This window comes from Cydia splendana, chromosome 24 (assembly GCF_910591565.1).
Source record: "Cydia splendana chromosome 24, ilCydSple1.2, whole genome shotgun sequence".
Classification (NCBI taxonomy): Eukaryota; Metazoa; Arthropoda; class Insecta; order Lepidoptera; family Tortricidae; genus Cydia; species Cydia splendana.
Window position 1 is genome coordinate 7,267,652 of NC_085983.1, and position 13,601 is coordinate 7,281,252.

Genomic DNA, 13,601 nt, shown 5'->3' on the forward strand with positions numbered 1-13,601 from the left:
CTAAAAGTTTGCAAAGCTAACCGTTTCTACTACTGTTTTAACATTGTTCTATAGATAAATTACTTGGCTATCGGTATGGTATTTGCGGATTCCTGAATTCGACGCCACTTTTATTCTACACGTCGTGAAAAATATTGCGGCGTCGATTTTGGCTTCCTTTGTGTGACGTAACACAAAAAAAAACACATACATTTTCTTCATTTTGTGTTACATTCTTGCATATTTTTGTGAATATTCCATTGTGTTACCTACACTTTTTTGCAATTCACTCGTTTACGGGTTTTACTAGTGCTGCACTCTGGCAACAGAACATTGTATTCTCTATCGCCATAATTTGTGACGTTTTCAACCAAAAGGTTAACATTTTCGGTTGTCGACGAGGCTGATTTCAAATTGAAGCTTTATGGAAATAGCGCCTTATTGACAACAGATAATAAGTCCCCTTTTGGTTGAAAATGATACATTTTGTCCCTATTAACATAATTTAGCCATAATTATAACCGTATTCATGAAAGCATTTTTCAGCTTTAGATGTGCATATGCAGTCATGCACATCTAAAGCTGGAAAATACAGACTTATAAATCGAAATGTAATAAGTGACTTATGAACATATTCCGATTGATCAAACTTTAATTATTCTATGTGCGGCAATTAGCACTGTACGTAAATACATACCTATTTCGAAAATTTTACCGGCCATATGTAAGTACTTACTGCAACTACAAAACGTTGTGCGAATAGTTAAGGTGGTTCGCTTTCCATACAAAAAACAATTGCGTTATATTAAGTAATTACACACTATTAGTTACTTAATTGTTTTTTGTATGGAAAGCGAACCACCTTAATTGCCAACGAGAGGCGATAAATTGAAATACGATCTAAGGGAGTTCTACTTTTCGAACATGTATGTTTGGGACTGCTTCTAACTCGACCTAGCAGATATACTATTTTCTTGCGCATGATTGCCAGAAAACTTCTAGCTTCGCAAACCATGCCAGATGCACTACATCTACGAGGTAAGCCCAACAGCATTCTGAATGCATTGTTATACTGCACTTTTAATGCATTGTAGGCTCGCTTCGTATAGTTAACCCACAGGCCGCTCGAGTAAAAGGAATGGCAATATGCTCTAAAGAGCGTTGTACCTTGACATTACTGATATTATTAACATAAAAGGTTTACATTTGCTCCATGTGAAGCTGTTGGAGGAAAGAAAATTATAAAACTCATGAACTTTCCTTTTCAATATTTTACTGACAGGTGAATAGGTTCTAAAAATGTAGTGCAATTTCCTTTACCTTCGTATTTTCACGGATACGTCCGAACATCTCATATATGCTACTTGTATTTCAGTCAATACAAACAGTACTGAGGCGAGGTTGACTAAAGTAGCTTTTATACCTAACTATTCGTATCTTCCCCTGCAATTGGCGACTCACACGAAGACGTCAGACGCCCGAGGCGCGCGACGCACGTCCGGCGCCGGCGACTCAGCAGAGACTCATTCTGGCTGCTTGTATCAGCTCCTGAAATTTGAGAATAATTATATTTAGAATATTTGTTTAAAATGATTTTATCTGTGCAACATAAACTTTAATTCACTTTCATAACTTTCCTGGCTTATTTTATATAGGCCATACATACATAGATGGCGCTAGAAATAGGTACGTAACTTTTATGAAAACCTAAATGTTAAATGTTTTAAAATTATGCCTGCTTATATGACCTTGTATTATCGTAGTTTATATAAACTGATATGTCGTTTTTACAAACACTCCCTCAGTGGACTTGTTGTACAAAGTAGCAACAAAGGTCTTTCAAATTCTGAAAGTGTCATTACGGGATTGTCCATATGAGTATGACACCAACGAAACGGCCAAGCCGTACTGTTTGACCAAGATGTTGGCTTTATTTATACTGTTAGAGCTTATAAAGTTAGGAATGACAGAGTAAAAGTCTTGGTACCTACTACGGGATCTGATATATTTTTAGTGTAAAAGCTTTATGCAACTAGTCTTGGCAACACTTTACATTAAATGTTTTGGTGGGTTGTTCTAACCTCAAAAGTAGTATACTAGAGGTAATTGAGGTAATCTGAAAAAAAACCCGCCAAGTGCGAGTCGGGCTCGCGTTCCATATATATGTATATTACACAATTTTTAACAATCAGTGCCGGATTAAGATATTTTGATGCTTAAGCATTTCTAGACCATGGTGCCCCCTCTCCCTAGGGTCAGTTCAATGCCGCATTACAGCTGAGAATGGAAATCAGTCACATCATTTTATCACGAAAATTGACAGTGCCGTAGCAGTAATGTTAAATTGACAGTGCCGTAGCAGTAATGTTGCAACAGAGTACCTAATACTGCTGCAGTCGCCACCCGAATGTCACCTTTATCATATCTAAGAAAGTGATTGAAACGCGAGCGAAGCGAGCGTGAAAATTTTTCGATATAAAAACGCAATATGATAGACAGTTGTACATTTTTACTTTTAGTATGGAAATCAGTCACATCATTTTATCACGGAAGTTGACAGTACTGCAGCAGTAACGTTGCAACAGAGTAATGTTGCTGCAGTCGTCACCCGAATGTCACCTTTGTCATACCTTAGAAAGTTATTAAAAAGGCGAGCGAAGCGAGCGCGAAAATTTTTCGATATAAAAAACGCAATTTTACTTTTAGTCCGAACCAGGCCCGATTCCAGGATTTCATACAGAGAAAGGATGGGACAGTTTTCTATCAGCCTAGCTTCGCATAGGGCTCGATATTTAAGGCTCTCAGCGAGGTTGTTTTCATGCATAAAATATGGAAGAAAGTAGAGCTTGGAATTGACAAAGTGAATTGAATTGGCGAAGTAAGAGCAAGGCAGTAGGCCCAGCTGCGAAAGAGGAAAGCTTGGATTTGGATCCACGCCCAAGTGTAATTACTTAAGGCAGAAGATCAACTTTGCCGTAAGGCAGAAGGCCTCGCATAAGACCTAACGCCGAACCGCAAAAGAGTGGGTTGAAATCGAATCTATGCATGTAGTCACACCTCTTCTACTGCTACCGATTGTTTCCCAAAGAAATACGCGCCATTATTTTTGCAAACTAGCTTTTGGACAGCTAAAAAAAAATCGTGTGGTAAAAACGATGTGTCTGTCCCTAATTTTAAAATTTGTTCACCTTTTTCAACCTGGCATTTTGGTGCCCCCCCTGAACGTGGTGCCCTAAGCACGTGCTTGTTTTGCTTATTGGTTAATCCGGCACTGTTAACAATGTATTTTTTATGTGAAACGTGAGTGAAATCTAACACTTTAAACTCTCGCGTTTTGTACACATATTTAATTACACAAACGGGTCTACCGCGTTTGGACGCGCGTTTGGTTGGCGTTTGTAGGTTTGTTGGGACGTCAGTCTTTCCGTGACCACAGCTGGTGCAACTCAGCTGAAACGTCGGAATTAAAGGTAAAACAAAACAATGAAATTATATCGCGGTAGACCCGTTTGTGTAATTAAATATGTGAGTGAAATATCTTTAAAAAATCCGTAGGGGTCGGATCTAAAACTGTAATTAAGTCCGACTCATGCTTGACTGTACATTTCTAATAGGTTTTCCTGACATCTGTAGGTATAGACCTATTTTATGTATTTTTTTCAAAATTTTAGACCTAGTAGTTTCGGAGATAAAGGGGGGGAATGGTCATTTTTTGCCTATTTTCTTGAATAACTTCTAAACTGTTTATTAGAAAATTATAAAAAAAAAATATTTGAGATCCTTACAATAAGCTCTTTCATTTGATATGTAACATGATATAGTTTGAAAAATTTTTTTTTTTAATTTTTTCATTTACCCCCCAAAAGTGGCCCCCATGTTTAAAATTAATTTGTTTACGTTACATGTCCATATTTGGGTCACAAACTTACATATGTGTACCAAATTTCAACTTGATTGGTCCAGTAGTTCCGGAGAAAATCGGCTGTGACAGACGGACAGACAGACAGACAGACAGACAGACGCACAAGTGATCCTATAAGGGTTCCGTTTTTTCCTTTTGAGGTACGGAACCCTAAAAAGGACTATAATTATTAAAATCATTTAAATTACTTACTTACTGCTTACTGCTAGCCTTTCTCCGCAGACGTTTTGTCTGGTTGCCCTTGGCATAGGCCTCTCCCATATTCCTCCATGCGTCCCTGTCCAGAGCCTGTCTTCTCCACAAGGCTCCAGCCACCTGCCTGAACTCGTCTTCCCATCTCGTTTTTTGTCTACCATCATTCCTTTTTCCGTCTCTTGGGTACCATGTTGTGATGTCTTTTGACCATTTTTCTCTTTTTTTTTTTTCTTTTTTTCATTCACATCATTTAAATTAATTAAGGTAAATGTGTGGAAGACTGTCAGGTAAGACGACAAGCTCTTTCAATCCTTCAACTCTTGCACTTGTACATTCTCTACTTACAGAAGTTTTGTAGAGCAGAATAAGCGAGGCATCCATGTAGAGGTAGTGTAGGGACGCTCGGCAGGAAGCAGGTGGGCTGTCGATCACATGTTGCGTTCATTCAGCCCAATTCCCTAGAGTTGGAGCTGCAGCTAGGTTACTGTCCCGGCGGCATTAAGTGCCACACCATTCTCCTCGAATCTTCTTGTTTTCCTGCAGAACAGATAAGAACATCTTCAAGTTCGTTTTCTTTCAGTGTGTCTTTACCGAATGTATTATTATCGCGGTGCCGCATACATGAATTACATGATAAGAGGTATGTATCCTTTTGTACTTTTGCTGAACCTATAAACACAATTTTTTTGCTCTTAAGTAGTAGTTTTTGATGGTGTTTGATCCATTGATCAGTGACCCAGTCTCAGTTTTTCTGATAAACAGCTGTCTTAATGGACTCACCGATATGTTTTGCAGAAACCTGCACCTTGTAGCATACACCTTGTTTTCTCAGTCAATCTCAATATAAATAAATATTATCGGGACATTTTTACACAAATTGACTAAGTCCCATGGTAAGCTCGAAGGCTTGTGTTGTGGGCACCCAGACAACAATATAATTATTCAATATACAAATATCTGTCTCATCAAACAAATAAATTCCCTAACCAGGATTTGAACCCAGAACCATCAGCTTCACAGGCAGGGTCACTAGGCTAGGCACCCACTAGGCCAGACCGGTTGTCAAATATAACCAAGATATTCTTTTGAACAAACTGCCATGTCACTGCTGGTGTCAATCTGTGCCCTTCATAATCTACATACTTACTGCTGTCTGTCTCTCATGCAGTCTAAAAAAATTAAGTGTGAGGTACAAACTTTGTGTCGGTCGAAAGTCGAAACCCTCTTGCCTTATCTCCTGATCCACCTTTCAGTACTGGTCATCACTCAAGTAATTTTCCAAATTTCTGGGAATACTTCTAGCTCGAGACAGAGGTTAAATATGTGCCATAGCAGCTCCGCCAGCACCAGGCTGTACAGTCCATACGCACGAGGGAATACCATGCGGACACGAAGATTTTTTTAGCTTAAGTTGTTGAATTGCGGCACTTACCTCCAACTTCGGCTTCTCCATTAATTAATATTTTTTCAGTACCTCGTACCTCTACTGAGTCTACTGGGGGCCTAGCCGAAACGCATTTCGAAAAAAGATATCGCTAACGAATCGATAAAAAATGTATGGGAATGACAGGTACCGTAGATGAGTCTGTCGAAAAATATTAACGAATACAAAAATGTTAGCCAAGTTGCAATGTTGTAACGAAACGCAAAACATTCGTTACCAAAATTCGATATCTGCCATACATTGTCTAGCCAAGTGACACTTTTGACAAGCGAAATCGAATCGTTATCGCCTCCTAGGTGTCGATATCTAGCACGAGCTATCCCCTTGCAGATAACTTACCGAAGCACAAGAAAATACCGAATAATAGTGTTTGTAAATTAGAATTTGTAATAAAAAGCATACTTCAACATTATTGTGGGCGGCGAACAACGCGGAAGTGTCGCTTAGACGCAGGCGCCGTCTGAAAAATCGCCTCTATTGAAACTTGAAACTGCTTAGGAAAGGACTGCCCTTAGCTGGTGATCTTATCATGTATGCTACGATCAAAGGATTGTGGGCCGTACGCAGCATTTCACCCAAAGGATCCAATGTGACCGAGGCGCTGAATATCTACCTATCTATAGTGACAGTGTCATGGAAAAATGGATTATGCACCCACAAATGCAACACGAAACAATGTCCCTACAAAGGTAAGAGTGAGTCAATAACTTATCCCTACTATACCTACTAATAAGTATATAAAATATGTTAATAATGCTAAAATAACTAATGTGTTCCTGTTACGTCATCAAATATAAACCGATGAACGGTGTAGATTAAATTTGGTACCCATATGCGCAATGGCAAGCACTTGTTTTTCAATAGGAAAGTGAATTGAATGTGTAAAGGCAAAGGTATATAGGTAAAGGCTATACAAATATAGATAAAGACTCGGGAACAAAAGTTCTTCACACAAATAAATGCCCTTCCCGGGATGCAAAACCATCACCTTCATAGGCAAGGTCACTAACAACTAGCAATATTGTAGTGTCATCCCATTTTCTTAAATTGATTTGAAAGGGATGAGACTACAGTGTTGCTACTTTTTAATTTCTACAATTTCTAGTCGGACTCTACAGTAAGCTCAAGAAGACTTGTGTTGTGGGTACTTAGGGTACTTAGATAACTATATATAGATGGTCAAACCAATTTGTCAGTCAGTAAGAACCAGGAAAACTATACTCATACTTATCTTTTGGGTGCTAGTACTGGTATATGACAAAGCTAGTATGATTCTCTCTGTCTTTGTTTGAAATGAGACAGTCCTTTGACAAACAAATGAATTGAATATCGCTAAAACTAAAATCATGCAGATAAAACCTTGTCAGAAGCCAGCAATTGATATGAACCCTTGCTATAATAATGAATCATTGGCGGTTGTTGAGTCATGTTCTTTACTAGGTGTGGAAATAGACTCCCGCGTAAATTGGAAGGCACACGTTGATAAAATCTCGATTAAATTATCTAAATTTACATATGCCCTCTCCATGTTGAAGAAATGTACAGACTTAAAAGCTGCAACTAATGCCTATTATGCCTATGCCCATTCTTGGTTATCATATGGTATTATTTTATGGGGGAATAGCACGAACGTAGAGTCGTTGTTCTTGCTACAAAAAAAGTGTATAAGAATACTAGCAAATATAAATGACATGGAGAGTTGCCTCCCTTATTTCAAAAAAATGAAAATATTAACGTTAACTTCACTGTACATTTTTGAATTGTGTAAATTAGTTAAAAAACAAAAACATTTATTTGAGCGAACAAGAGATAACTTTCCACGGAATCAAAATCTGCGGAAAAGAAATAAATTAGTATGCACTTTCACAAATCTAAAAATAGTAAACTCCGGTCCTTACCATATGGCAGTCACAGTATATAACAACATACCGTTAGAACTAAAACATATAGAGAAAGATTCAACATTCTTCAACAAGCTAAAAAAGTTTCTGGTTGAAAACTCATTTTACAATATAAAGGAGTATCTTAATTACAAGTCTTAATTATGTTAATTGCTAGTGTGTGCTAGTTTTTAAGTACTAGTTTTTAAGTATTAGTTTTTAAGTATTAGTTTTTAAGTCTTTATGTATATTGCTGTGCCCCAACGGGGTTTATGTTTGGAACATGTAAATATTTTAACTCCTTGTAAAACCCATAAAAGCAATGAATAAATAAATTAAATTAATTAAAAATTAAACTATACTTAAATACATAGACAACACCCATGACTCAGGTACAAAATATCTGTGCTCATTACACAAACAAATTTCCTTACCGGGGATTCAAACTCAGGATTATCAGCTTAACCGGCAGGGTCACTAGTCACTACCAACTAGGCCAGACGGGCTGTTGTCATACATATACATTATCAACCATATTAATGAAACTTTTTCATATTATGAAACATTGTATATGACTTCTTTTGGCAGGCGCAGATACAGTCAGCTGCAGAGAAAAGGTCCCACCCCTGCATACAAACTTCTATGTAGTGGTGGTACCTTTTCTCTGCAGCTGACTGTACTTACACACTATATAAAAATAATCATAACATGTACTTACACAAAACATTTAGTTTTTTTTTGTCATATGACTGGTAGAGAATAAATATTATAACCAAATGTTACAGAGTTTGTTGAAAAACTTATTAAAGTATAACAAGAATAGAGTTTGCGTTTATTATTGTATTTAGATAAGTCAAAAGTAACAGTAAAATCAACAATGTTTCATAGCAACAGAATATATTAAAAAGACAACACTTCAAGTGTAAAGAGGATATTCATCCTTAATATTCCCTCTCTTTTCAAGCCAAAGGCAAGCCTAAGGCTTCGCACAGTTTAATCAATCTTGGTTTGTAAAGAGGTTTCGTAAACATATCGGCAAGTTGATCTGCTGTCGGTACTTGCTCAATTGTTATATCTTTTTCAGATACACACTGTCTCACATAGAAGTGTTTCAGTTTTATGTGTTTCGTCTTCCGGTGTTGCTCATATGGAGGATTGTACGCAAGCTTGATTGCAGACTCATTGTCAATGCGCAAAATTGGCGTATCAAGTTTTATTTTCAGGTCTTGGAACAATCTCCTTAGCCAAACAATCTCACGGCTGGCTTCACTGGCCGCTACTATCTCCGCCTCTGTAGATGATAGTGCGATGACAGTTTGCTTCGAACTGCGCCATGATATTGCTGAACCAGCATATAGGCATAATATTCCACTAGTGGAGCACCCCGTCGCATCGTCTCCACCGTGATCGGCATCGCTGTAGCACACCAGACGCTTTTCACCTTTCTTATACTCAAGCCCTGTATCGACAGTTCCCTTCAAATATCTAAGTATTCTTTTTACTTGTTGTACATTGCTTGAGGTAGGTTTATCTAGGTTCCGTGATACAACTCCAACTGCATATGCAATATCTGGTCTCGTCCCAACCATTAAGTACGATAAGGACCCAACGGCTTGCCGGTAAGGGAAGTCTAACTGGTCAGGACTTTTACGATCCTCCATTTCTCTTTCAGGCTTTAGAATGGGTGTTCCAACCTCCTTACAGTTACTCATTCCATACTTTTCAAGCAATTTTCTTGTGTAAGCCGTTTGGTGGACTTTAATAGTACCATCTTTGTGTTGATCTATTTCAAGCCCCAGAAAATAGGACGGTACCTTCGTGGTGATTTTAAAACGTCCTTTTAATTCAATGTTAATGAAGTCATCAGCCTCTTTTGCGTCTGACGCGGCCAATAATCCGTCATCTACATATAGTGTGAGCAGTATTTTCTTCTGTCCTCGTTCTCTGACATAGACACAAGGGTCTGCTTCGCTCTGAATGAAACCTGACCCTATAAGAAAGTCATGGATGCACTCGTTCCAACACTTAGGCGCCTGCTTCAACCCGTATAGGCTTCTTTTCAGTTTGCATACTCGATTCGTTCCATCGTCGTATCCCTCTGGCTGTCGCATAAAGATTTCTTCCTTGACAGTTCCGTAAAGGAAAGCAGTAGCCACGTCAAACTGTCTGAGTATTAAACCCTCATTAGAAGCAATACTAAGTAACATCCGGATTGTGCTCATTTTCGCTACAGGGCTAAACGTTTGGTCATAATCGATACCCTTCTTTTGTGTATATCCAACAGCGACTAATCGTGCTTTATACTTGTCGACTGTACCGTCAGGGTTTCTTTTGATTTTAAAGACCCATTTGCATCTTAGTGCTTTTCTATTTTTAGGTAGAGTCGTCAATTCCCAGGTTTGGTTTCCTTGTAGGGATTGAACTTCATTGTTCATAGCTTCTATCCACTTCTCTTTTTCAGGGCTTCTTAGGACGTCTTGGTACGAGGTGGGTTCAGAGACAGATATAGCCTCATTGAGAAATTGATAAAAACTAAACCACTTCGGAGGTTTTATCTGGTTCCGATCGCGTAGCTGTCGTGTCGGAGGTTCAATATCTGTTGTCTCTTCTTCTTCCATTGACTCATAATCCTCTATGACGCTTGCCTCTGAAGGTGGATGAGCATGGCATTGTTCGCTGTAGTCATCTTCGACGCTTGCTTCTAAAGGTGCACCAGTGTGACTCACCTCGCGGAAGTCCTCTCCCACGCTTGCTTCTATAGGTGTAGTAGTGTCACAACTCACCTCACGGCAATCCTCTTCGATGGGACCCTCTCCAAGTCGACGAGAGTGACTCGTCTTGCTAGCAGTTTCAGAATCTGTAAGAGACAAAGGAAAGTCATAGGTGTTTGTTTCAGGCTGAGGTGATTTCAAGTTTCTACCAATCTTGGTTTTCTCAGGTAGAGGTGCTTCATCGAAGACAACATCTCGGGATCTGACAAGTTTTAGCTCCTCTATATTAAAAACTCTGTAACCTTCATCGCCGTCATACCCAATGAGTATTCCTGCTTTTGCTTTTTTGTCCAACTTACTAGTCCTTTTCTGCTTTGGGATATGGACGTAGCAGTCGCATCCTATTACCTTTAGGTGATCAATTCTAGGCTTCTTGCCATACCAAAGCTCGTGCGGAGACTTTCCTTCTACAGGAGTAGGCCCTGTCCTGTTTAGGATGTACACAGATGCGTTTGTTACTTCAGCCCATAGACCTTCTGGGATCTTATTGCGGGCGTGCATCAGTGTCCTTGTCATCTCTACGACCGTGCGATTTTCTCTTTCTGTGGGCATATTCTGCTCAGGAGTGTATGGCATGGTGAATCTTTGTTTGATTCCGTATTTTCTCAAAGTATTCCGCACCAGTTCGTTGTCAAATTCTCCTCCATTATCGCTTAATAGTTCTTGAATTACGTGTCCAGAAGTTTTCGCTTCAGCAAGAAAATCCTTCATCCGAGCGTGCACTTCAGACTTCTGTTTTAGAAAGTATATCCAACGATACTTGGAGTAAGCGTCTTTGAACAGGACATAGTATCTGCACTTCGAGATCGAGTAGGGGAAAGGACCGCATACGTCAGTGCTTATTATTTCTCCAGCTTTTGTGGTTTTTGGTCTCATACCAAATTTTTGCCTATGGCTCTTTCCAAAAACACAGCCTTCACAAATATCTGATGAACTTGAGTTTAACTTTACTCCAAGCTCTTGGTGTATCAGTTTTGCCACATGTCTCTTGTTCTGATGTCCCAGGCGTTCATGGTAGAGTTGAAGATTCTGAGGTGCCGATAATTGGTTCACTTCAAGTTTCGGCATCAATACCTTGACGTTAAGTTTGTATAAATCGCCATATTTGGCTCGGTTTCCAAGTAATAGCACTCTTTCATCATTCTTCAAACTACAAGACAGGCCATTTGACTTAAAACAGCTATTTTTCAGCGTATCTTGCGCGTACAGCACGGAAAATAAGTTTCGTTTGATGCTTGGTATGTACCATACGTTTGAAAGGATTACTATCTCTTTGTGGCCGTTAATGTCAGCTTCAAGATGGATTGAGCCTTTTCCTAGGGCTTCTATCTCCTGTCCGCTGGCTGTCATTACTGTAGTAGAAGACTCGTCAAACTTTTCGAAATTTTGATATATATCTCTTCTGTTAGAGACGTGGCTTGTCGAGCCATTATCTACATACCACGAGTATGGATCCGTATTCTTTATTTCGCAGGTAAGAGCGAGGTCAGTCAGTGTCAATGTCGCAATATTAGAGGTTTGCTTCGGAGGTTTAGGAGGTCTACCATCCGCAATCCACTTCTTGCAGGCTGTGACTTTGTGAAAGCCTTCTCCACAGTAATTGCATTTCTTGAACTTCTTATTTCTTTTCTTTTCGTACTGTTTATTCCCTCGTAACATAAGTAGTTCGTTGCTTCCTCCGGCTTCTTCACTACTTTTCTGATTTAGAGACCTCTCGTGTGCGCATACTTGTGTAGTCAAGTTCTCTATGTTCCTGTCACTTTTATTCATTAAAAGCCAACTTGATTTGAAGCTAAAGTATTGTTCAGGAAGTGTGTCCAAAATTTTGCATATTAATAGCATTTCTGGCAGGTTATCTCCCTCAATTTCTTTGTTCAGATCATACCATAGAGTTTTAAGATTTGAAATATGCGTAGCCATGTCGTGCTCTTCACTCTTCTGGTAGCGGAAGAACCTCATGCACAGGTCGTAGCTTCGGTCTTCTTTTGCCCCGTCATAGAGTCTATGGAGCTCTTTCCACATCTCGCTCGCTGTTTCACAACGCATCACCTTTTGTAGTGTCTCCTCTGTCATGTTAGTCGTGAGGATTAGCAGCGCCTGACTATCTGATTTTTGAAACGCTTCCATTTCCGTTTTATACTTTGTTTTCTCCTCAGATGTTGCTTTTTCATCTGGGGTTTTAGGTTTTATTAACGTACCTTGTATTGCTTCCAACGTACCTGGGGTACTTTTTAGCAGTAGTTGTATCTTATACCGCCAGGTTTGCCAGTTTGTGGCTCCGTCAAGACGACCAATCTCAATTTTTATACCCGACGAAATAGTCGAATGCATTTTTGGGAATTTCGCTTTCTTCACCACAATTGCAAATAATGTAACATTAATTCGAACCACGCTCTGCTACCATATTAAAGTATAACAAGAATAGAGTTTGCGTTTATTATTGTATTTAGATAAGTCAAAAGTAACAGTAAAATCAACAATGTTTCATAGCAACAGAATATATTAAAAAGACAACACTTCAAGTGTAAAGAGGATATTCATCCTTAATAAAACTAAGCATTCATTTTGTTTCAGGTGACTTGGATATTCATTGCAGCCTTGGCATATGAACCAATACTTTATGGTGCTCCAAAGCCAGGGTCAAGGGAAGAAACTATGTCACATGTACAACCACAAAAATATATTGAGTGTTGTTTTACTATTTTAAAACACTGTACATAATATATGTACAAACATGGCTACTGATTTCATGCTGCTGGCAAAAAATACCTGCTGCATCTTTCATTAATAGATTTTCAATAAAATAAATATAATTTAACTTTTTAACCCAATCATTGTTTCATTTATTTATGGCATTTATTTATGGTGGTTACCACCTTAACTTATGGTATGCTTAGGAGCAGATCTGCTCCCATGTACTTACCTATATTCAACTTTAAAAAATGCAATAATTTTTAAAAGTTGTCTTTGTAAAACGACCGGTCTGGCCTAGTGGGTAGTGACCCTGCCTGCTAAGCCGATGGTCCTGGGTTCGAATCCCAGTAAGGGCATTTATTTGTGTGATGAACACTAATATTTGTTCCTGAGTCATGGGTGTTTTCTATGTATATAAGTTTGTATTTGTCTATATAAGTATGTGTATCGTCGCCTAGCACCCATAGTACAAGCTTTGGTTAGTTTGGGGCTAGGTTGATCTGTGTAAGATGTCCCCAATATTTATTTATTTATTTTATTTTATTCAATTATGATTGATATATAAATTACAAATTTTTGACAGGAGCATACAAAAGGTTAAATATGAACAGCCAGTAGCTTAGTGGGTGAGATTACCTTCCCAAATTTCCATTGACTATAAATAATAAAGATGTGTTTAATTCATTTTTAACGCCTCACTCACTTAGGTATTTCTA

General features: G+C 38.7%; 1 long non-coding RNA gene across 1 annotated transcript; it reads right to left on the bottom strand.

The window, feature by feature from the left end:
* Nucleotides 1–865: 865 nt before the first annotated feature.
* On the bottom strand, nucleotides 866–5,595 carry LOC134802529 (uncharacterized). The gene is made up of 3 exons (XR_010145852.1): nucleotides 5,529–5,595; nucleotides 4,442–4,633; nucleotides 866–1,527 (listed from the first exon to the last, which is right to left on the bottom strand). It is a non-coding gene; the product is annotated as an uncharacterized LOC134802529 (long non-coding RNA).
* Nucleotides 5,596–13,601: the final 8,006 nt, after the last annotated feature.